General features: G+C 34.4%; 1 protein-coding gene across 1 annotated transcript in view; it reads left to right on the top strand.

The window, feature by feature from the left end:
- Nucleotides 1-25,941, top strand: part of COL19A1 (collagen type XIX alpha 1 chain) — a 345,794-nt gene that overhangs the window by 167,551 nt on the left and 152,302 nt on the right. The gene's annotated exons all lie outside the window — the stretch shown is intronic.

Genomic DNA, 25,941 nt, shown 5'->3' with positions numbered 1-25,941 from the left:
AGAACTGAAAGTTACCCTAGAATAGATCTAGTTAAACCTCCAGATTTTAAAGATGAGGCATCTGCCCACATCAGTGAAGTACATAACCTGAGGTCATACTGGGAGTTACTAGAAAAGTCTGGAGGCAGTACCAATTCTGAGCAATTTTCTCTACCCTCCATATGGTTCATAATCATGCCCCTTGAACATTTGATTATACGTTCTTAACATGATATTTAACGTTAATGGAAGCAGAGACTGTTCTACCTACTCTAAAAACCATAAAAGAACAAAATAAACTATAATCGCCCAGTGGGTAAAAACAGCTACCTATTTAAAATGATTGTTACATTCCCCAAAACCTGTCCAAGACCAGTTTTTTTCCTATATGATTTGCTTCTAAGATTCACAAATGATAAAATGGCAGTATTTCAGTAGCAAATTTATGAGAAAAGTTCCTAATGTGCACATAATGAGATTGTTCTCAGTTAAATGGTTCATCATTTATTAAGCATTTAATCATAAATATATAATGACTTTATATTTAGGTATAATTTACTGTTATGGATTTTCTTCATAGGCCATTAAGGACTCTCATTTAACTTAAAGATTTGGTCTAACAGTGACTCTAAGCCTAATAGAAAAGAGGAAACTTTCTTAAATAAGATCATTTGTAGCCTGAGGTCTCTTGGATTTTATGTTGATACTACCTAATGACATAAATTAAGAATTTAAATCATCAGTTTTCAGACATGTTCTGATTGTAGAAGGTCAGGCTTAAAAGAAATCTTCTAGTATCTGTGTTGAGCTCTTCCTAACAAGGCAGAACAGTAATCTCAAAGACTGTGTGGCTTTGATAACATTTACATTTATCTTTGTACTTGAAAATGTCATACATATTCTGAACAATATGTTAATAATATCTTACACAAATAATTTTTGCAATGCTTACTTAAAGGACAGATATTTCTTCATAAATGAGAAATCTAAGGAATCAAACAGATAACTTAGGAATAACCAAATTCAATTTGCCATGAAATTCTGTGCTTGAAGATTTCATTTTCAGATGGAAATAAAAACTATATATTTGAGGGGTGGTTTTAACTGAATATTATTCAGCTTTTTTATACTTTGTGGAATTTATTTTTAAAATTATTTGGCAGTGATTTACAGTTAAGGCTGCTCATGTTACTTAAGTCACATGCTTTCTTTTGTTCAACTAAGTTATATGCTCACCCACTCTATTTAGTTATCTGATTTCCTAGTCATTCCCAACTTGTGTTTGAAGAGCAAAGTGTAATCTATGTTTATCATTTCACCTGAAAATGCAGTTTTGGCCCCTGGCCCAGAAAATTGTATTGGAATATATCTATTTCATGGATTTTTAATGACAGCTAATGTCTTCCCACCAAGTAGTACCCTATAGATCCCAGCAGTATTTAGCTGGCAGGCACTAAGGGAGTACAAGCTAATTTTTACAGTTACATAAAGACATGGCAAGGCAAAACCACTGTGAAATGAAATGTTTATTTCATAAAGTTAAATATTGGTATTACTAGTTATATGCTTGTCATTACTTTATTAACATAATCTACTGTTAAAAAACAGGCAGCAGACATGAATAAACATTTTTCCAAAGAAGATATACAGTTGACCAACAGACATATCACTCATCTTCAGGGAAATACAAATCAAAACTATGATGAGATAGCATCTGACAGTAGTCAGAATGGCTAAAATCAACAACACAGAAAACAACAAGTGTTGGCAAGGATGCAGAGAAAGGGGAACCTGCTTACACTGTTGGTGGGAATGCAAACTGGTGCTGCCACTCTGGAAAACAGCGTGGAAGTTACTCGAAAAGTTAAAAATAGAACTTCCCTATGATCCAACAATTGCACTACTAGGTATTCACCCAAAGGATACAAAATACTGATTTGAAGGGATACATGCACCCTGATGTTTATAGCAGCATTATCAGCAATAGGCAAATTATGAGAAGAGACTAAATGTCCATCAACTGATGAATGAAAAAATAAGTTGTATATATATATAAATATATATATATATATATATATATATATATATACATACACACACACATATACATATACGTATACGTATATGTATATGTATATACATACATATATACATATATATAATTATATACAATGGAATATTACTCAGCCCCCAAAAAATATGGAATGTTGCCATTTGAGCGAAATAAGTCAGTGAAAGATAAATACCATATGATTTAATTCATATGTGAAATTTAAGAAACTAAACAGAGGAACATAGGAGAAAAAAGTTGAGGCAAACCAAGAAACAGACTCTTAACTATGGAGAACAAACTGAGGGTTACCAGAAGGGAGGTGGATGGGGAGATTGGGCTAAATGGGTGATGGGGTTAAGGAGGGCACTTGTATGAGCAGCAGATGTTGTATATAAGTGATGAATCACTGAATTCTACACCTTAAACTAATATTACACTGTTAACTAACTGGAATTTAAATAAAAACTGGAAAGAAAATGAATACATACATACATACATACATATCTTAAAAATTAAAAAAAAACACATAATCAAATGTTAACTATGAAATAGGAATGAACTGAAATGTATACCACCTTACCATGTACTAAATATTTAATTGTTCTTATAATGCAGATTAATACATTTTAATGAAATGATTTGTAACAGTTTTCAAGAAAGCTAAACTTGGAAGCTATACTGCCTCCATTGTATTTACATTAAACGAAACATTGTTATATAGGAGTTAATAAACTGAGAATTCATCCATAGTGATTCTCAAAGCTAGTTGTACACTAAATCCACTATAGAGCTTTAAAACATACCAATCTGTGGCTCCACCCCCAGAAATTACAATTCAGTAGATCTGGTGTGGACCAGTATATTTAAACCTCCCTGAGTAGTTCTAAATATAGAGCTAGAATCCAAAGCTGTTGTATATGAGCACTATAATGGAACAAGCTTTCTTCTGTTCAAAAGCTTTAGACTTTTGAGAAGTCTGGCTTTCACCTGAAACCCAACTTAATGCGTAGTAATAAAAAAATGTCTCTTTCCATTAGGGAGGCATAGTAGTAAAACTAAATTAAGATTGAAGCCTTCTTGGTTAAGTGGAGGAGATTAAGGCCAGGAAGGCACCTTTAATTATAGCCTTAACCCAGCCATTCAAGGACTCCAGAGAGCTCAGGTGCCTTAATGCTTCTCAGAATTTAATACGCACAGAAACATTCAGGGGTCTTGTTCAAATGCGTAGTTTATTTCATAAGTCTGAGGTGGGGGTGGGATTCTACATTTCTTTTTTTGTTTTGTCTTGTTTCTAAATGTTTATTTTATTGCAAGAGAGAGATCAAGAAAGAGCAAGAGAGAACAAGCAGGGGAGGGGCAGTGAGAGAGAGAAAGAAAGAGAGAGAGACAGGCTATCAGTGCAGAGCCCAGTTGGGGCCCAATCTCACAAACCATGAGATCATGACCTGAGCCAAAATCAAGCGTCAGACGCTTAACTGACTGAAGCACCAGGCACCCCAAGATTCTCCATCTCTAACTGGAGGATGCAGATGCTACTTGTTCTCAGACCACACTTTGAGTCACAGGGCTTAGCACTCGAGCCCCAGCTCTACTGCAGACTTGCTGCCTCATTCCATAGATTAGTGACTCCCTAGCCATACTGCATGTTAGATGTACCTATATCACCTGATATAGAGGTGTTTACCTTCAAATTTTTCCTGCTTTTCCTGAGCTTCTTTGATCTGTAAATTTATGTATTTCACCTAATTTGGGAAATTGTCCATTGTTTCATCAAATTTGTTTTCTGCCTCATTATCTCTCTCTTCTCCTTCTGAGACTCCAGTTACATACAATTACATAAAACATGTTCCCACACATTCCTTTGTTTTCCATATAATTTTCTCCTCTTTTGAATGGATCATTTCTAGTGAACTCTTTTGAAACTTACTCATTATTGGTCACCTCCATTCTGTTGTTAAGACCATCCTTTGAATTTTTCATTTCAGATACTATATTTTTAAGTTAGTGAATTTCCGTTTGCTTTTTAAAAAAATAATATCTACAAAAGGCCACATTTCATTCTTTCTCATTGCCAAGTAGTATTCCATTGTATATATAAACCACAATTTCTTTATCCATTCATCAGTTGATGGACATTTAGGCTCTTTCCATGATTTGGCTATTGTTGAAAGTGCTGCTATAAACATTGGGGTACAAGTGCTCCTATGCATCAGCACTCTGTATCCCTGTATCCCTTGGGTAAATTCCTAGAACTGGAGAGTGTTATGCTAAGTGAAATAAGTCATACAGAGAAAGACAGATACCATATGTTTTCACTGTTATGTGGATCCTGAGAAACTTAACAGAAGACCATGGGGGAGGGGAAGGGAAAAAAAGGGAGGGAGCCAAACCATAAGAGACTCTTAAAAACTGAGGATAAACTGAGGATTGATGGGGGGTGGGAGGGAGGGGAAAATGGGTGATGGGCATTGAGGAGGGCACCTGTTGGGATGAGCACTGGGTGTTGTATGGAAAGCAATTTGACAATAAATTTCATATTAAAAAAATAAATAAATAAAAAATAATATCTATTTCTCTTCTGACATTTTCTATCTTTTCATTCCCTGGGAGCCATATTTTCTTTCACGTCCTTGAGAATAGTTTTGATAGATGTTTTAAACATCTTTGTCTTAAAATTCCATCATCTGAGTAATGTCAAGTTGGTCTCTGTTTACTGTCTATTCTCTTTAGAATAGGTAATGTTTTTTTTTTTATTTTTCAATGTTTATTCATTTTTCTTTTGAGAGACAGAGAGAGCAGGGGAGGGGCAGAGAGAGAGAGGGAGAAGCACCAGAGACAGACACACACAGTATCCGAAGCAGGCTCCAGGCTCCAAGCCATCAGCACAGAGCTTTATGCGTGGTTCTAACTCACAGACTGTGAGATAATGACCTGAGCTGAAGTTGGCTACTTAACCAACTGAGCCACACACGTGCCCCTAGAATGGGTAATGTTTTAATGCTAACTTCTATGTCAAATAATTTTGGACTGCATTTTAAGCATGTGAATGATACTGGAACTCTGAACTCCTACTTCTCTGAAGAGCATTAATATGGGTTTTTTTTGGGGGGGGGTTGTTTGTTTTTTGTTTATTTATTTTGAGAGAGAGAGAGGAGCACAAGCAAGGGAGGGGCAGAGAGAGAGGGCGAGAGAGAAAATCCCAAGCAGGCTCTGCACTGTCAGTGTGCAGCCTGATGAGGGACTCAAACCAACAAACTGAGATCATGACCTGAGCTGAAATCAAGGGTTGGATGCTTAACTGACTGAGCCACCAAGGCACCCCAAACATTAATGTGTTTTCAAAGCAAGGAGTTAAATTAGCTGGACAGACGTTGTAAACTCTCTTCCCTGTAGTTGACAACAGCGGAAATCCTGGTTTTATTCTTTTAGCTTAACCTGAGCTGCTTGGTGTGTGTACTGCGTGTGTATGGTTAGGGGTCAGCTAGAGGTTTGGGCAGACTTTATACACAGAATTTGGGACTGCCTTTCTCTACAGAATTTTGGAAACCACACATTTCTTTACTTTCCAGTATGTACATCTGCTCAAAATTCTGCCCTCTAACTTTCAATCCATCAAGAATGCAGGCTCTCCATTTAGCTACCCTGTGACCCAGACTGTGGCTTGCCTCCAAATGAAACATTTTGGAAACAGGAAATCGATCACATGCTGTTTTGTTTTTCCACATGTTGACTCCTCTCCAGTACCTACCTGCTTTGGGTTTTTTTGTTGTTATTGTTTTGTTTTTTAAGTTTATTTATTTATTTTGAGAGAGAGAGACAGAAAGCACATACACAACACACACACACACACACGCACGCACGCACACTCACACGTGCACATTCGGGGGAGGGCAGAGAGAGAGAGAGAGAGAAAGAATCCCAAACAGGGTCTGTGCTGCCAGCATGGAGCCTGATGCTGGGCTCAATCTCACAAACTGTGAGATCATGACCTGAGCCAAAACCAAGAGTCAGATACTTAACTGACTGAGCCATGCGGGTGCACCCCTACCTGCTTCTGTTGATTTTCCAGTGTCTTCAGGTAGTTGTGGGGTTTTTTTTGTAATGTTTATTTATTTTTGAGGGAGGGAGAGAGGGGGGTGAGGGGCAGAGAGAGAGGGAGACACAGAATCTGAAGCAGGCTCCAGGCTCTGAGCTGTCGGCTCAGAGCCCGATGCAGGCAGGAACTCACAAATGGATGCTTAACCGACTGAGCCACCCAGGCGCCCCTTCAGGTAGTTGCTTTTATATTGGAGTTTATAGTTGTTATCTGTAAGTGTGTTAATTCAGTAGGAACTACTAGGCCTTCCTGAAAGTCAATGATATATTTTTTTTATCAAAGTTGAATTACTTCTAATTTACTTAGAAATTTTATAACTGCAAATATAAGTGAATTAGCCTTACAAATTATTTACTCTATTGGCCTCACCTTCAATGTATATCTGAATCTGACTGATTCTCACATTTCTACTATTACTACCTGGTTCTAGATACCATCATCCCTGGATTATTTCAGGATCCCGTTAATGGTCTCCCACTTCTTCCCTTGATCTCCTTGAGTTTTACAAAAAAACAGAGGCCAAAAAGTTTCCTTGTCATGCTTCTGTTCAAAATCTTCAATGTTTCTCCATCTGGTTCAGAGTAAAAGCCAAATTCTATACAATGGCCTACAAAGTCTTACAAAATTCAACTCTCCTTGCATTTCTGACTTCATTTTCTTATTCTTCTCATCTTGCTGACTTGGTTCCACAACAATGGCCTTCTTGCAGTTCTTTAGGCATGTCTGGTACACTCCCACATGAGAAGGTTTGTTGCTGTTTACTCTGCCTGCTCCAACCATGTGCATAGCTACCTCCTTTAAGTTTTATCAATGAGAGCTACTCTATTTAAAATTACACATACACACATGGAATTTCTAATCTGCATTAGCACTTCATTTTTATCATTTTCTCCATGGTACTTTTCACTCTCTAAGATATCATTTAAAATGCCTACTTACTAGATTATTTGTTGTCAACATTCCTGTATCTTTGACTTTGAATCCCATGAGAGGCAAAGGTTCTTTGTGAGTTTTGTTCATTGTTGAATTCTAAGCATACAGAATAGAGTTTGGCACATAGTATGCCCTGAGGAAAAAATGATGTTTAATAAATATTGTCTTTGTAAGTATTTTAATCTTTGCTTTTTAGCCTCATTAATTCCACTTATTAACCTTATTTCTCTTAGATAGTTTGTATAAAATAAGGATCAGCTCTTATGATTTTGATGAAAATCATTTGGATGGTTGTTTTCTTTCTCACAAAATTTTTGCTCTGCTTATTCCGTTTTTATTATTTTAAGGTCATTTGTTTATTGAAGTTTTCTTAAGTCAGTTTTCTATAAAATTGCTTAATATTTATTTTTTTTTAAAAGCAGAGTGCTAGCCAAATAGAATAAATCTGTGGTTCCTATTACTTGATTATACACAAAAGTATAAATTGAAATAAAAGTCTTCAATTCACACTTTTAGGTTTTACCTTATCCTGCCTGATTTATTATTCATTTGTCAGCACTTTAACTCCTGGAATATAAAATTTGGCGTCTAATCCATAAAAATATTAAATATATTGCTATAATTTTGGACTTGTGCTTTCAGTAGCACAAATGAAGCCAAATAAAACCAAATTGTGCCATGATTCCAGCTGAAATTCTCTAAGCAACTACTTATTAACAAAAAAAGAATAATTCCTTTATAAATATATTTTACATATATATATATATATATATATATATATATATATATATATATATATTCAGATTCTAGTTTTTAAAATGTTATCAAATCACATTTTCGAAACTTATTTAGTTGCACCCATACCTGGAATGAATGTCACAATGACACTTAACAAGTGACTTACTAGACATCACCATCATAGTATAATAGGACTTTTCCACCATATTCCTCCTAAAGAACATCAATTTAGACAATCACCCATGGATAGGATAGCCATGTAGAAGTCCAGGAAGGAGTCTAGTGGAGAAGTTCCATCATACCCCTAAAGCAAAGAAATTGAAAAGGATAAAAGGAACAGTTTCAATTTACAGTCGTCACTCCTCCCAAGGCTTTTTTAGCTCATGCCAAGAGAGACTTTCTCAGCCCATGATTTCTCCTGCTGGGGAAGATGAGAACATGTGAGTGAGAATTCACCTGCCCTAGCTATGCAGGATGCTACCCAAAAAACCTACTTCCTTCCTGCCTCAGCCAGAATACTGAGGTGTCTTGTGTGTTGCAGTGGGTGTTTGGAGAACAGCAGAAAGGGCTCTCAGAGGGCACCAAATGCATGTGAATCCTACAGAGTGCATGCCCCCAGACTCCACTAGGAAATTCACCCACAAGCTGCAGGGCATTCTTCACTTTTGATTTTCTCTCCAATGGCCCAAGGCTTCCTGTGCCTCACCTCCACACACATCTACCTCATGGCCAGCTCTATGTGTATGCTCCCTGTGACAGCAAGAATGAGCCTTTGCAGAGGACTAGTCAGCACCTGAAGAAGCTGGTTCCACTCTGTGGGATTGAGAGAAACACACAAAATTGGGCATTCATCACTGCCCTAAAAAAAGCACCATAGTCAGCATAATCCTGACTGTGTAGTATTGAGAGAAGGCATAAAACCTTAAGAATTTCTCCAGAAGAAGAAAGAAGAAGCATGAAGTGGGCATATCTGAGTAAAAGGTCTGACAAAGCTTTAAAATCCCCAACAGGGTTGATGGAAGGTATTTCTTCAGTCATGAACTGAGAGAAAGAGTAAAGACTGAAAGAGGTAACTGCTTTTTCAGATATGAAAACAGCAACACAAGACTTCAAGGAACACTAAAAATCAAGAAACATGACACCAACAAAGAACACAATAATTTTGCAATAACAGACCCCAAAGAAATAGAAATCTGCAATTTGCCTGATGAAGAATTCAAAATAGTTATTTTAAGGAAGCTCAGTGAGCTATAAGAAAGACAGTTCAATGAAATCAGGAGAATAATACATCAATAAAATGAGAAGTTTCACAGAGAGAAATCATAAAAAAGAATCAGACAAATTCTGGAGCTGAAAAATGCAATAAATGCAGTAGAGAGCATAAACAGACTGGATCAAGTAGAAGAAAGAATCTGTCAAGTAGAAGGCAGGTTCAGTCAGAGCAGAACAGAAGAATGAGAGAGTAAAGAAAGCCTACATGAGCTATGGGATATCTTTAATAGAAACAACCTGTACATTATTGGGTTACCAAAAAGAGAAGAGAGGAGAGACAGTTAGAAAACTTATTTAAAGAAATAATGCCTGAGAAATTCCCAAAGCTGGGAAGATACCTGGATGCCTGAGTTCATGAAGCTCGTGGGATGAAGCACATAGATTCACAATTGCCAGGACATGGAAACAACCTAAGTGTCCTTCAACAGATGAATGGATAAAGAGTATGCAGTGTGTGTGTGTGTGTGTGTGTGTGTGTGTGTGTGTGTGTGTGTGTGTAATTAGCCATAAAAAGAAGGAAATCCTGCCCTTAGCAACAACATAGATGGACCTTCAAATTTCTTTGATCAAAATACAGTTTATCTAAGGTCATAGTGCAAATTTGTGTTAAGGTAAGTTCTCATAAATTATTCTGAAACCATGAATCTGTAACCATGAAACATCAGAGTCTGTTTTATGGGTTGTCTCTGTCTTTTTCCCCCTATGTTCATCTATTTTGTTTCTTAAATTCCATGTATGAGTGACATATGATATTTGTCTTTTTTTGGACTGATATATTTCATTTAGCATAATACACTCTAGCTTCATCCTAGTCATTGCAAATGGCAAAATCTCATTCTTTTTGATGGTTGAGAAATGTGTGTGTATGTTTATGTATATGTATATGTAAATGTATATGTGTATGTATATACATGCCACATCTTCTTCATCCATTCATCAGTTGGTGGACATTTGGGCTTTCTCCAGAATTTGGCTATTTTTGATAATGCTGCTATAAACATCAGGGTGCATGTATCCCTTCATCTCAGTGTTTTTGTATCCTTTGGGTAAATACCTAGTAGTGTAATTGCTGGATCGTAGAAAGGATCTATTTTTAACTTTTTGAGGACCCTCCATACTGTTTTACAGAGAAGCTGCACCAGTTTGCATTCCAACCAACAGTGTAAGAGGGTTCTTTCTCTGGATCCTTGCCAACACCACTTTACATTTAAATATTAAATATAAATCCTTACATTTAAATGTGCAAGTATAAGTGCAAATTATTAAGTTCTTTGTCATTTGTTATCAATAACTTTATATGTAACTTCTTTATATATAACTTTGTGTCTTTATATATAACTTCTTAAAATTGTTACATATGTTCTGTAGTCTTACTGTTACTCACTATTAACAGATATTCCTCAACTAAAAAAATATACTGCTGTTTTTACACTAAAGTTTTGCCAAAATCTGTAACTGAAGCTTCAGAAGCAAGGCAGAGACTAATATGGAAATAAGGCAGTTGGCTAACACCTCTGCCTGCTTCCCTCTTTTGGCCTTTGCATGTCATTTCAGAAGAGACAGGTGAAGGAGGGTAGAACAGTGCTATTTCATGGAATATATCCACTAATTTTAGTTCCCAGGAAAATGACTATGTTACTCTGGCCCTGGCCCTTTGGGGAGTTATTAAATACTCATCCAGATGGCACCAAATGTTTACACAAAAGCCAAAGGTTAAGTCAGTCAATAGCAGAAGTGTCTTCGATATGCTTACTAAATGATATTTTAAATGTCAATCCCTTGGTACCTGAATAAATCTACCATAAGTGAAAATAAGGCACAGAGAAGGAGCACAGATTTCACCCTTCCCAAACTACCTTAAATATGAAACTACCTTAAATATCAGGCACCCGAGAGAAAATCTCAGCTGGTCATTTATAAATCAAATGGCATACAAATTAACAGATGACCTCAATAAACAAGAGATCATATAGTATTCACATAAGGGAAGCCTTGAAATAGTTTCTTTCCCCAAAATTAATGTATTGAAGATCTAAGAATGATCAGTTCAGTAGATGATGAGGTCCATTCTCACCCTTTCTTCCTCCTTTGATCTACCCACTTACATGAATGCTAACCATGTGTCAGATACTATGCTGGCTACTGGGAACACAGAAACAACACCTGTCATTGCCTTCTCAGAACCTATTTGGTTTATGAAAAAGCAAGCAGTTGTTTAAAACTGATCATTTTCAAACTCATCATTTGCAGTTAGCATATAAACAGTCTACAAGTATTTGTACAACTGTAGTTATGTTGGTATTACATAAAACATTTAGTTATTTAAGAGAAAATCATTTTTGCTAGAATTCTTATGCTGTAATTTAAGCAGTTATTTAATTTAAATACATTTAAATCACAGACTCAACTACTAAATAATGTTTTCTTACTAAGATTCCTGAGGAACTATAACCATCTCTTTTTAGGTGAATGAAATAGAAAAGTTCTTATTAAATATCCATAGAACATAGTTTCTTTCAGTTCTGGATTGAATAAATATATGCTGTATAGTGTATATGTATTATACACTTTTATATATACATATAAATATATGTACTATAACATAGTAATTAATAGGCAATTCAATTTAAGATTATTTAAAATTCCTTACATATCAAAATCTGAATTATTTATATGGTCTTTCTATGAATTGCCTGAATTTAAATTTTGTCTTAAAAAGTTGCATAATTCATATTTAATTCACTGTTAACTTTCTGAAACTGATGATCCAGCTCAATCTTGAGATTCTTAGGGAGCTAGTGAGCCAGAAGAAAGAAGGCAATCCAAATATTTTAAAAAATCAATCTTTTTTTTAAATGGTGGACAAAAGACTGGTATGAATGAATCATTGGATTAAAATAGAAGGTGTTTCTATACTACAAAACTATGATTATTGACTGTGCAGAAATATAGGGGAGTTGATGCTTAAGGCCTTAGAAAGATTTATGTTCAGCCTCAGAGAAGATTTATGTTTTGGGAAAATGTATCATCAGCTCATTTGACAGAAGGTGATTTATATATCTTTCATTAGATAAATGATTTGAGAATAGCTCCTTCTACCCTTCTGTTTATAGTTTGCTTCTGTTTCAAAAGACATTTCAAATTGTTTTCATCACAATTCTAAATTATGTATTTTAAAGCTCAATAATAAAACTTTCTTCCTAAAAGTGCTATACATTGGCAGTTTAGGAATTTTATGAAGGAGCTATTTTTTCATGTTGAGATAGTCAGCAGTCTAGAAAAATACATTTAAATGTATCTCAAATTCTATTAGAAAATTATAAAATGGATAAGCCCTTTGAAACATTACATGGAGAAGAATGTGTATTTAAGTCAAATATATGCATGAATTGGTTAAATTCAGTTCCACTCTAAGTATATAAAAAATTTTTTGGTAAGAATTTATATTCATCTATAAAATGGAATTTAAAAGTGATTGCTCTCTAAAAGAATTAGAATTATTTTTATTCCACTTAACTATTCTACTGGTTTTAACAAACCAAAAATTCACACATTATGGCTTAGGAGTTATACAGTCCCTTCATCCAGGGTTTGAACCTGACCGTTTTACTTGACTTTTCTGTGCCCTAGTTTCAGCATCTATAAAATGGAATGATAATACTTCTTACTGCATAGCACTGAAGTGATGATTAAATTAACTAGCATATGTAAAATTTTTTGAATAATGACTGACTTCTAGTAAGTACTATTTAACTTTTAGCTAGTGTTCTCATTGTTATTATGCTAATATTCAGTGGCAAAATATCAATACATATACATATACATATAAATATGAATTAATGTCAATAGGAATGAGGCCTTTATAAAGTAATTTCTTGGAAATGTTCAAAGAGAATTTTTGTATAACTATGGTGTCTTTGAGGGCAGAGTTCTTTCTTCTTAAGAGAATTATTAACAATAAGCAGAATTGAAATATTTTCTTTTTTACTTCTAGTATAATGTCTATGATGATAGCAACATTTTCTATCTTATGCATGCCCAGAGACTGAAAGTGCAGAGTAGGTACTCAATAAAAATTTCTTCTTCTTAGGAAGAAGAAATAGATATTTTTCACTGACAAACATATTGTCAAAATAAAATATCACCAAATCCTACAGTTAAAATACCTATAGGAAAATATAAATTCACTCACTTGAACATTATAATAAAGGGCAGATGACCTCCTTCCAACTAAAAGTAATTAATTGAGGGCAGATAGTCCCCTTATCTTGTATTATTTTTTAACAATGGCAATCCTGATGTCACTTACTGTCCCTGATTTATTTTTGTCAGTTTGAGAGACATGTTTATGGGCAATTTGAATTATCTCCCTAATTGAAGAATCTTACCTTCTGTTTAATAACTGCAGACATGAATAGAAGCTTTATATGTTTTAATTCATTATTAAAGTTTCTTTTGATAAATAAGTAAACACTGGGTGAAAGGCCAAGTGACTCAAGTCTGTCCTGAAATGTGCAACTTTTTATTTATTTTATTTTGGGCATGTCACTGACTAATATAGTAGTCAGTATAGACTGACTAATAGTCAAAACGGAAGGTTTTAACGATTATTTCAAATTCTGAAATTCTATTATTTCACCTTTTAAATTTCCTAAGGAATTCTGCTTCATTTAGCTGCATATAATCTAATATCTATCTCTTTAATAACATTTTTAAAAATCCTGTCTTTTATCATATTATTTTAGGGGCGCCTGGGTGGCTCAGTCGGTTAAGCGTCCGACTTCGGCTCAGGTCATGATCTCACGGTCCATGAGTTAGAGCTCCAAGTCGGGCTCTGTGCTGACAGCTCAGAGCCTGGAGCCTGCTTCAGATTCTGTGTCTCCCTCTCTCTCTGACCCTCCCCCATTCATGCTCTGTCTCTGTCTCAAAAATAAATAAACAATGGGGCGCCTGGGTGGCGCAGTCGGTTAAGCGTCCAACTTCAGCCAGGTCACGATCTCGCGGTCTGTGAGTTCGAGCCCCGCGTCAGGCTCTGGGCTGATGGCTCGGAGCCTGGAGCCTGTTTCCGATTCTGTGTCTCCCTCTCTCTCTGCCCCTCCCCCGTTCATGCTCTGTCTCTCTCTGTCCCAAAAATAAATAAAAAACGTTGAAAAAAAAAATTTAAAAAAAAAAAAAAAATAAATAAATAAACATTAAAAAAATGATTTTAAAAGGATAGAGATTAAATGTAAAAAGTAGTTAAGTTAGACATATCTGCAATATAAAGAAAGGGTTTGACTTAACAGTGCCAAGAACTGTGGAAGGTATGAAATTATACCCTACTTGTAATCGTTTAGCCTGCCACAGTTTAATGGATCCTAGCAGACAACTTGAGATACTGAGTCAAAGACAAAGGTATTGTTATTCATGGCAGCAGGCAGCATGAGCTTCATGATGCCCTTGCCACCAAACCTCAGGAATAATCCAGGTGCTACACATACAATGGATTTGTGTCACAACTGAGAAACTTCAAGTTTAGGGAACCCAAATCTTTTTTAATAGACTGCAAAAAAAAGTGCTTTGTCCAAGAGGAAGACATTATCCTTAAAATTCTGAACAGTAAGCAAATATTCCCTTTGCTTTTCTGTATAAGCATCTTTAAAAAGATAATACAGAAGTACAAAAGAGCAATTAGTACCTCCCTCACAAGACATGCAGAAACATGAAAGACCCATGGAAAGACCCATTGTCTCCCAACAATATCCATTCCTCTTTTCTATACTGTCTTGGCTCCTGGCAAATTTTCCTTTGAATATGCCACTTCATCCACCACTCTTAATAACCTTACCAAAAGAGGCTGACACCAGAACTGTTCAATTTGTCTCATGTACCATTCAACGAGGGCTATTATTAATAGGTAGGACTCTAAGCATGTAGATGAGGCCAACCTAGAGCATTGATTTCAACCATGCACCCCTAGATCCCAGACCCAACCAGCTGAACAATCCCATAAACCATCCAAATCTGCCTTAGAAAACCAGATGATTTGCTTCTTAAGTTTCTGAACTGATCTTTCCCCTTGACCTGAAGCATTAATCCAGTATATCAATAAGGAAATATACATTTTTAACAAAACTTACAGAAACCCATTTTTTTATTTTATTTTATTTTTTTCAATATATGAAGTTTATTGTCAAATTGGTTTCCATACAACACCCAGTGCTCATCCCAAAAGGTGCCCTCCTCAATACCCATCACCCACCCTCCCCTCCCTCCCACCCCCCCATCAACCCTCAGTTTGTTCTCAGTTTTTAAGAGTCTCTTATGCTTTGGCTCTCTTCCACTCTAACCTCTTTTTTTTTTTTTTTTTCCTTCCCCTCCCCCATGGGTTTCTGTTAACAAAAGTTACAGAAACCCCCTGCTCTATGTTAGTATGCTACCATAAGGGTGCTGAGTGAGCAGTGTATTCAGTCAATTAGCTAAGAATCTAGCACCATAGCAAGATAACAAGAGCATATTAGGTGGCTGAGTCATGATTAAGTTTGAATTTTCTAGATTCCCTTTTAGCTAGGCTGGTGAGTGAAAAGATGGCTTAGAGCATAGAGCAGTTAGTACCTCACTCGTAAGACAAGCAGAAATGCCAAATATTCATGAAGAACCGTCTCCAACAATGTGCATTGCATCCCTTTTTAAACAAATCCAGCAAATCATTGCTCTTTTATTTACCACACTGCTAACAGTACTACTGCTTCATTCAGCCTCTGACCAATTCTAATCCTCAGAGGCCTTCGGAGGCATTGCCATTCTTACTTCCCTTCAGTCTATGCTGTTGAGTTTTCATTCCATTTCTTATAGAATGCTATTCTGTTTTACAACCACTTCTTGGTTTCCCAACAAAATATATTCTAAAGTTTAATATCCTCATATATCAAAAATGTCAAGGGTGATCCTGTCAGATCTTATAATCTGATAAGATGACCTGAAATCCCACTCATGGGCTAACATGATGCATATTTAAATAAATCTTATCCTCCAAATATTTCTTTGGAAGAGCAAGTAGAACATATTAAAAGCAGAATTGAATTTTGAGGTCAGATATATTTGAGTTCAAATCTCAGGTCCCCTACTTATTTGCAATGTTACCTTTAGGAAGTTTGTTTTCTCATCTATAAGAAGGAAAAATTCTTTTTGTAGAGTTGTTAGGATTAAATTCAATTACTTATGTGAAGACTCTAGTGGAATTCCTGACACCAGAGCAAGTACTCAATAAATGTCAGTTCTCCATTCTTTTCCTAATTTGTTGTTGTGAGTGTGTGGAGGTCATCAAAAGATTTGTTGAAATGTTGATGAAGTGTTGCCCTAGGGCTTCTACCACTTGTTTCTGTGCAAATGTGAGAGTCTTTCTTATGTTGTTTGCTTTGTCCTTTTGTTCACCATTATTTCCTTGTTTGTTATAGCTTTATATTTGTACATTGGCTCGCAAATTATATTGATTTGTTCACATGATACACTACTCTTTTTTTAGTAACTCAGAGGTAACTTTCTGATTGCTCCATTTCATTGAAATATTAAGAAAACATTAATTGTAATTTACCTTCAGGACAACTTTCTGGTGTTTGATTAGTAGTTTGAAAATTAAGGCATTTGTTCCTGGCTTTGAGAACATCACAGTTTTGTCATATGAAGAAAAAACATCATATTACAAATCCAGCAGATTGAAAAGTGACGTGGGAATAATATCCCGGGGGTGGGGGTCTATGTAATACATCATGACTCATCTTATTAATGCGACTTGCACTGAAATGAAGTTACACTGACACAGCCTTAACTTATTCAGTATATAAAATAGATATTATTATATAGGGTAAATGTTTGACCCCCGTTTCTAAAAGGTTGTGTTTAAAGAAATATTTGTATATAGATTGACTTGTTCATTGACCTGCAATATAATTTCCACAAAAATTGAGTTAACTTTTAGATATACTTAAGTCTCAGAATTTTAATATTTTCGAGGATGCCTTTTTTGTCAATATAGAAACTGTCAGCACACTTTGTCTCGCTTAACATCCACAAAAAGCTAGTAAATAGACAATTCAGTTACTTTACCCATATAAAAAAAATTAGTAAATGTGGCCACACAAACAATTCCCATATTGAAATTCATATACATATATATGAATCCAGTTTTTTTTTTTTTTTTTTTTTTTTTTTTTGAATCCAGTTTTTAAAACTTGGGTAAGATGTAAACAGAGTTTATATAAAGGAAAGAATAAAATGGCTCTTAAACATATAAAAATTTATCTAAATTCAATCACAATAAGAGAAATATAAATCAAAATGCCCCTGAGATATTAGTTTTCCCTTACAATATTGGCAGTGGTCTCAATTTCTTTGTATGTATATCTAGAAGTGGGATATCTGGATCATATGTAGTCACATTTTCAATTTTTCTAGTAACCTCTATACTGTTTTTCATAGCCACTGCACCATTTTACATTCCTACTAACAGGGTACATGTGTTCCAGTTTTTCCACATCCTTGCCAACATTTATGTTTTTTTTTTAAAGTAACCATCCTAACAAGTGTGAAGTGATATTTCATTGTGATTTTAACTTTTATTTCCCTGATGATTACTGATGTTGAATATCTTTTCATACGCCTATAACAAATAGCCAAGATACAGAAACAAGCTAAATGTCAATTGATGGGTAAATGGACAAATATACGGTGTATATATACAATGAAATATTATTGAGCCTTTAAAAAAATGATATCCTGCCCTTTGCAACAACATGAAAGAACCTGAAGGATATTAGCTAAGTGAAATAAGCCAGTCACAGAAGGACAAATAATGTATGATTCCACTTATTTGAGGTATCTAACATAGTGAGACTCAGAAACAAAGAGTAGAGTGATAGTTGCCAGGAGCTGGGGGGAGAAATTACAGAGCTGTTGTTCAGTGCATGTAAAGTTTCAGACACACAAAATTAATAAGTGCTAGAGATCCACTGTACAATATTGTGCCTATAGTTAATACTGTATTATGCACTTAAAAATTGTTAAGAGAATAGACCTCATGTTAAATATTCTTACCTGCTCAGAGCCTGGAGCCTGCTTCAGATTCTGTGTCTCCTCTCTCTCTGCCCCTCCCCTGCTTGTGCTCTTTCTCTCTCTCTAAAATAAATCTCTCTATAAATAAACATTTATAAATAAATAAATAAATAAATAAATAAATAAATAAATAAATACACAAATATTCTCACCACAATAAAAAGATTGGCAAAGGTCAAAAAGTTTTATAGTACAGTATGTGGGCAAAAACGTGGAAAAACACTTATACGTTGTGAGGGAAATATATGTGGATACAGTCTCTTGGAGGACAATTTGATGTTGTTTATCAAAATTTCAAATTTTAACTACAGATAGTCTCATTCATTTATGAAATTAATGTGTGTACAAGGCTATTTTTTCAGCATTGCTTGAAATAGTAAAATAATGAAACAATCTAGATGCCTAACCACAAGTGATTTGTTAATCGAGTTATAGTATTACTTTTATTTAAAAAATATAATATTTTCACAATTTTATGACTATGTACACATCAGTATTTGTAGAGCCACATGGTGTACTTTTCTCTTATTGAATAGTTTTGTTGTGGTTTGTTTTGTTTTGTTTTCTGGTATTTCTAATTATCTCTCTGTTTGCCCTGTAACTATCCTCCATGTTTTTATTTTTTCTTAATGTTTATTTTTTATATTAGAGAGAGAAAGAGAGACAGTGCATGAGTGGGGAAGGGGCAGAAATAGATGGAAACAGAATCTGAAACAGGTTCTAGGCTCTGAGCTGTCAACACAGAGCCTGATACAGGGCTTGAACTCACAATCCCTGAGATCATGACCTGAACCCAAGTCGGATGCTTAACCAACTGAGTCACCCTGGCACCCTTATCCTCCATATTTTTCAAGTTCTGTCACTGAGTCTTTTATTTGGAAGAGTCCCATTAAGACCTTTTACTCCATTCTTGGCCACTAGCTTTCCATGAAAACTACAAAATTCTCATTCTATGATTCCTTTTGTTTTTGTTTTTTTTTCTGGGTTGATTCCAAATTTTCTTTTCCATCATCTCCTTTCTTGGTTTTGCTCTTTCATTTATGTGAATGCATCTTCAAGCGAATTATTAAGAAAATGTAAAAAAGGAGGTAAATTTTCTGAGATTTCACATGTCTAAAATTTTTTTATTCTACTTGCACACTTGATTGCTAGTTTATCTTGGTATTGAATTCTAGGTTGGAAATTATTTCCATCAGAATTATAAAGGTTTCACTTATTGTCTGATTAAAAATACGATGCATTATGAATTCTTCTTCTTCCTGGTTTCCTAAGAAGAGGTAAAGCAAGAGTACTGATATCTGATTAATACACCATTCTTCTCCTGAAACTCTTCATGCAAGGAAACAGAAGGGAAGGACATGTTTTCAATTCTCTTTCTGGTTGGGCAGAAACAACCTCTATCTGCTCCTTCCTCTGTGCCATGTGATACATGGTTAAACTTTGTGATCTATGAGGATATCTCTTGATGTATGATGATGAGGTACTTGACACTTTTCCATTAATGGAGCCTAGCTTCCAGACTATTGTCTTATATGAACTCTTAGTTATCAAAAGTTGAACATTGACCCTTCCATTGTCTTTACACTTACACTATTATGATCTTAATCATCCTGAGGGAAATGGTTGCTCTTGGCAGAAAGGAGGAAGGCCAGTGGAAAGAAGTTAAACAGAGAAGTCGTCAATGTATGTTAGTAATAAGTTTCTAAAATTTCTTTCTATACTATAGAGCATTTCCCCCCTCTTAAAATTTGGTGTTTACCACCTTAGTCAGTTGTCACTTACATAGTCTGATACTGTATTGACCATCTTCACAGTTATCTGCATTAAATTCCTAGGTCTTTCATGTGGTGTGTAAATATCTCTATATTGATTTATGTTTTAATCCCAAAATTACTAGATTAAGTTTCCTTCAGTCTTGTCATTTATGTTGCATCACCCAAATGCAAAAGTTATTCATGATATTAAATTTGGTATTATGTTTGTATGATGTTGTCCATTCCCAGAAGTTACTGGAAGACACTTAAAAACAACCTATGTATAGATTTTTCCTTTTTCTGCAGGGAAACCATGTCTCCCATGTGGCCAGTGAACTATGACAAAGCCAATCCAAAAATACAGATTGTTATTATGATCAGATTCATCATTAACACTGAATCAATCATATTCTCGCTCACATAAATCATTAAGACAGATGATACAAATGGATTTGACAGACCATCAGCCTACTTGTCAACATAACCTTGAGATAACTGAAATCAAACCATTTCATTATTGGGTTAGGTCTGAAATAAAGCAAATTTACATAAAGTTTTTCATAGTCAAGAAATCTAAAAATATGAAATTAACAAAATATGAAAATATTTGTGACAAGTCAATTAAGGCAAGAATAATTACCAAATATGAAACTATATTATTTTATTTTTTTAAGTTTATTTACTTATTTTGAGAGAGAGCAAGTGAGCAAGCAAGGGAGGGGCAGAGAGAGAGGGAGAGGAGAATTCCAAGCAGGCTCCTTGCTGTCAGTGTGAAGCCTGAGGTGGGCCTCAGTTCCACAAACCGCAAGGTCATAACCTGAGCCAAAATGAAGAGTCAAATGCTTAACTGACTGAGCCACCCAGATACCCTGAAACTACATTGTTCTAAATGACATAAGCATTTTAAATAATTTGATTGGTTCTATTTCTTATTAATTAATGGTTTGTATAGATACTTTAATCTCTTCAGTCCATGTTGGTTTTTTTTCAAAAAGTACTTAATCCTCATCAATATGAGATAAATTAATAGAATTTATATTTCTTTCTCTAATGAAGGGCAACTCCTCCAAATAGAAGTAGAACATCTATTTTGCAAGTTTACCACATAAGAATTAAAAATAACTTGGATTATTTTGGTATCAAGTGGCATTTGTGTATGAAGAATATAAATTTTTAATTTGAATTTCGGTAGCTATGGTAATTAATATTCTCACCTCAGCAGAAGTACCAAGAGAAGTGTAAACAATCAGAATCTTTTCAGTCATTCAGCCATTCAGTGCCTACTAAATGCTGTGCTAGATAATATTCAAAGTGGAAAGGAACTGAGGATATATACAACTTACAAAGTAGAATATCTCATAATAGGGGCAAAAATCATTGTTAGAGGAAAGTTTATGGGTAGTACAGATGTCCCACAGCATTCCAGATTCACAGACTATAAATTTTGATTTATATTTCTAGTGTTCATGGCTGAATCAAGTTACTAAAAACCTGCTATTTCAGAATCTACATATAAAAAGAGATGTGAGGGGCACCTGGGTGGCTCAGTCGGTTGAGCGTCCGACTTTGGCTCAGCTCATAATCTCACAGTCCATGAGTTCAAGCCCCACTTCAGGCTCTGTGCTGACAGCTGAGAGCCTGGAGCCTCCTTCAGATTCTGTATCTCTCCCTCTCTTTGCCCCTCCCCTGCCTCTGTCTTTCTTTCAAAAATAAACATTAAAAAAAAAATAGATGTGATTTTTGGGGCACCTAGATGGCCCAGTTGGTTGAGTGTCAAACTCGATTTTTGGCTCAGGTCTTGATTTTGGTTCACGCTTCATGAGATCAAGCCCTGTGTCAGGCTCTGCACTGACAGCATGGAGCTTGCTTGGAATTCTCTCTCTCTGCCCCTTCCCTGCTCACTCTCTCTCTCTCTCTCTTTCTCTCTCTGTCAAAATAAATATTTAAAAAAAAAAATAAAAAGAGATGTGATTTCTCAGTTCAGAAAACATAGAAAAAGATTACTTTTAAAATTTATCTCTGTAACCACATGGAGCAATCCTAATTAATTGGCCTCATGTCCAAAATGCTGGCAAGGCTTTCTGATGAAATTGTTAAATTTTGAAAGCACTACAAATGACCTCTTTTTTAAATTGTTTAAGGTAAGATAAAACTGTCCATCCAAGTATGGAACCTGTTTACTATAATTGATAATGATGGAAACATTCCTGTCCATACAAATATTTTATAGTTTTTTTTTCTAGTGACAGCTCTTCTTATTCTTCTCTTGTCAGTATTATTGGAAAGGTTTGTCAGCGCATTTTTTTTTTTTAGTGTATGAAAGAAATTCTATTTTTTTTTTATTTCAAAGACATTTGTTTCCTAGTGTGTACTGACAACTGCTTATGATAAAATGTTAGGGTTTTTATATATAACATAAAATACCTTTTCTGAATACCTACATGCCCTAAGGGAAATTCTTTCTTGTGTCATGACAATTTATGAAATGATGTAAAACTGGTCACTCCTTTAATTTATTAACAAAAACATTCTTGAATTCCACTTCTCAGAACTAATATGAGAAAACCATTTCCCATGACTGGACTATATGTCTGTTACATTTACACTAATTTGCTTTTTGTTTTTTTGTTCTTATGTCTCCAGCTTATAAAATTTGTTCCCATTGTTCTCATATTAAAGGCATGAAATTTTCTATAAAGACGGATAAACTCTGTTTTCCATTTTAATTTTGTACACTCTATTTGAAAGACAGAAAATGCTCTCATGGTATTTTAAGAATCTATGAAGATTCTGCTTAATCTTATGTTTCAAGTCTATGAAGCATATCCTAAAGCAATAATCATAACAGTTAAAATACACTTACTTGCATAACATTTTTGTTGAAATACGTTTTAGGTATCATATATTCTGCAACATCCCTGGCAAGGGAGTGCAAATAATACTTCAAAATGACACTTCCTTTTTTTACTTCAGCTTCTTTCTTTGATTAAGAAGTTATGAATATATCTTGCCTCCTACACAAATGAAAATGTGTTTAAATGCAATTAATCTAACCTATTAACTCTACTAAACATCTACTGTATTTGTTAAACACTTCAAAATTCTGTTCTGAACCAGTTAATTCTAAGTAATTTCTCAGTTAAATATTTACATGGGCTTCCATAATGATAAGCTCTAGACTGTCTTAAATAGCAGATTGTCCAGAGAGAGCTATGTGAAATGTAACACAGTAGAATAGCTGTCCACTGGAACCTAAAATGATTTAGCTAGTTTGGACTATTTTTTACATAGTTTTAGTCTAGCTAAAAGAGGCAAGAGCCTTATGAATTCCTTTCCCTGTCAACATTTTTAATGTCCAGGATTCCACTTAAAAAAAAAAAAAAGGAATTGGGCGCCTGGATGGCTTAGTCGGTTAAGTGTCCGACATCGGCTCAGGTCCTGATCTCAGGTCCGGTTTATGTGTTCGAGCCCCATGTCGGGCTCTGTGCTGACACCTCGGAACCTGGAGCCTGCTTCAGATCCTGTGTCTCATTCTCTCTCTGCCCCTTCCCTGCTTGTGCTCTGTCTCTCTCTGTCTCTCAAAAATAAATAAATGTAAAAAAAAAAAATAAAATTAAAAACAATAAAAGGAATGAATGCCTCTGTAGACATATGCAGATATTTACATCATAAATATCCTAAATACATTCTTATACTTCTCTTTCAGAAAAGAAGCAAATCTTTATGTTCGTGAAAAATTAGGAATAATCCAGTTTATGGTTATTTTCAGAGCAGACTAAGATGAAAAAAGTATAAAAAATAAATTGGCATTACTCTTCAGCAAATAAAATCAAAGAAGAAAACAATGCACAGATTATACAAATATGCCATGTACACAAAGATACATAAAATAATGATTCTCTAATTTAAAAGTGGTTTAAATTATAAAATATCAAATAGTGGTTGAAGATTTAAATAAGTTCCATAATGGAGATGATATAAGAAGAGGTAAATAATTAATTCTTACATGAATTGTAAGGCCATTTTACTCTTAGACATCAGATCATTGAATTACTTTAGATGAGAAATACAGACAAGATAGAAAGTTATCCAATGTATTTAAGTTCAAGTTTTGAAAATAATTGTGATTAGATATCAACCAGGAATCTGTTTCCTATCACCACCACCCAGTATTCCATCCTAGTGTTTTCTTCCTGATGGTGCAATTTACTAAGTATATATTGAGTCTCTTCTATAAGTGTGGTAGAGGATAGAAAACAAATGATGCTCTGTCCTCTAGGACTCATAGTCAAATAAGAGTAAGTAAAGTACACACATAATGGCATTTACAAGGCCAGAGAAAGAAAGAATTGGGCAAAAGGTCTGAGACAAATGGTGAGCTCCACCCAAGTTTAAGTAGGCTGGAGCGTAGATATATCTATAATTTTCAATAGTAAGTGATCAGTAAATTCACTGTTTGATTTTACTAAATGAAAGGAGTAGTAAACTGGATAATTGTAAATAGTGAATCATCCCCAAATTTTAATTTCTTATTTGGGGAAGAAATATAATTTTTTTATACTTGATTGACCTATGTTTTACTAATGACAATACTGATATTATTTTTCTTCATTAATGTCAACTACTTTCAGTAAAGACAACCCCCAAATATTCTGAACATTAATGCAATGTGGCTAGGATTAAAAATTGGTCATGGATAATCCAAATAGTGAATAATCCATTGGAGATTAAAAATAATTCCCTAGCTTTTCATCAAAAACCTATCTGGGTTCTAGACTTAGCAAATATAGGGGGGGGGTGGGGCATGGGATTCAGAATCATGAACATTGAGGAGGCATACTAGTGAGCTTATGTGTGTGAGTGTACCATTTGGACTTTGCACACAAAAGGGTCTCATAAATATTTTTGAATCCATTCCAAATCAAGTTTAATATTTTTGCATTTTTGTAGGCTTTTGTTATACAATTTCTCCAACTAGTAAAGGGAATGCAATTTTGATTATATGTAGTTCAGACTTAATTGTACTCCTTTGATGAATATTTGGTGTATGTTTTAGTATCTCATGTTGAAAAACACTGAAAGAGCTGTCAACATTTGTATAGATATCAAAAATGTTGTATATAAGTTTGACTATTCATGAAATTATAATAGTTTCCTAAGGGTAAAAGCAAGGAGTTTAATCTAAAGCCAAGATTGTGTCGTTCTTATAAAAAAATGACACAACTCCCTGTAATTACATTGTAATTAATACTTGGTATATTTGGATTTCAGAAGTTGTTTTTCTTATGCACATTATAAATTTGCCATCCTTAAGTTGGCCTAATTAGCCAGCTTTCCTCTCTTATATATCTTTTGGCAGGTATTTTTTGTAAAAAATCAAACAGAACTGATCACTTTTTTCATTGCTTGTTTTTTATTCCTGCCTAAATCAATAAAACATAGGCTTTATATGTCCCCATGATATTAAATTGTTCCAAGAATAAATAAATGAAAGTAATAAATACATACTTTTTACTAGTGTTTTGTTTGGAAGGAATCAGAAAGATTTGAGGAAACACTGAGGATTTGTGATACATGCAGAATTTTTTGTATTAATGCTTTTTGAAAATGAGTTACAGTAATTTATATTAAATACTGACAACTTTAATCAAATGAAAGCTATCTAAATGAAAAATTACAACATGTTTATAACTTTTATTTCAAATAAAATTAGATGGTGAAATTATGCACGTTATGACATTCATTAAAACTTAAGTTTCTTCTGTAAAAAAATGAATATACATATAATAAATAATTATAGGTCATCACAAGCACATCTGATGTTTTAGTTTAAAATTAGCTACAGCTTTTAAAGAAAAAAGGTCATAATGTACAAATGTATCATAATTTTTTTTTTAATTAGGTAACAAATCAGTTTCTTCTGGAATGGTGGTAAATTCAGATTTGTTTGAATATGAATTACTAGATTTCTCATTTATTCCAAACCATTTAAGCATTAAATGTATGATAGGTTAATCATTAATATT

The sequence above is a fragment of the Panthera pardus genome, unplaced genomic scaffold, assembly GCF_024362965.1.
Source record: "Panthera pardus isolate Hobbes unplaced genomic scaffold, ASM2436296v1 HiC_scaffold_17, whole genome shotgun sequence".
Classification (NCBI taxonomy): domain Eukaryota; kingdom Metazoa; phylum Chordata; class Mammalia; order Carnivora; family Felidae; genus Panthera; species Panthera pardus.
The sequence above is the reverse complement of the archived record's forward strand: the minus strand, read 5'-3'. Positions and strand labels throughout refer to the sequence as shown.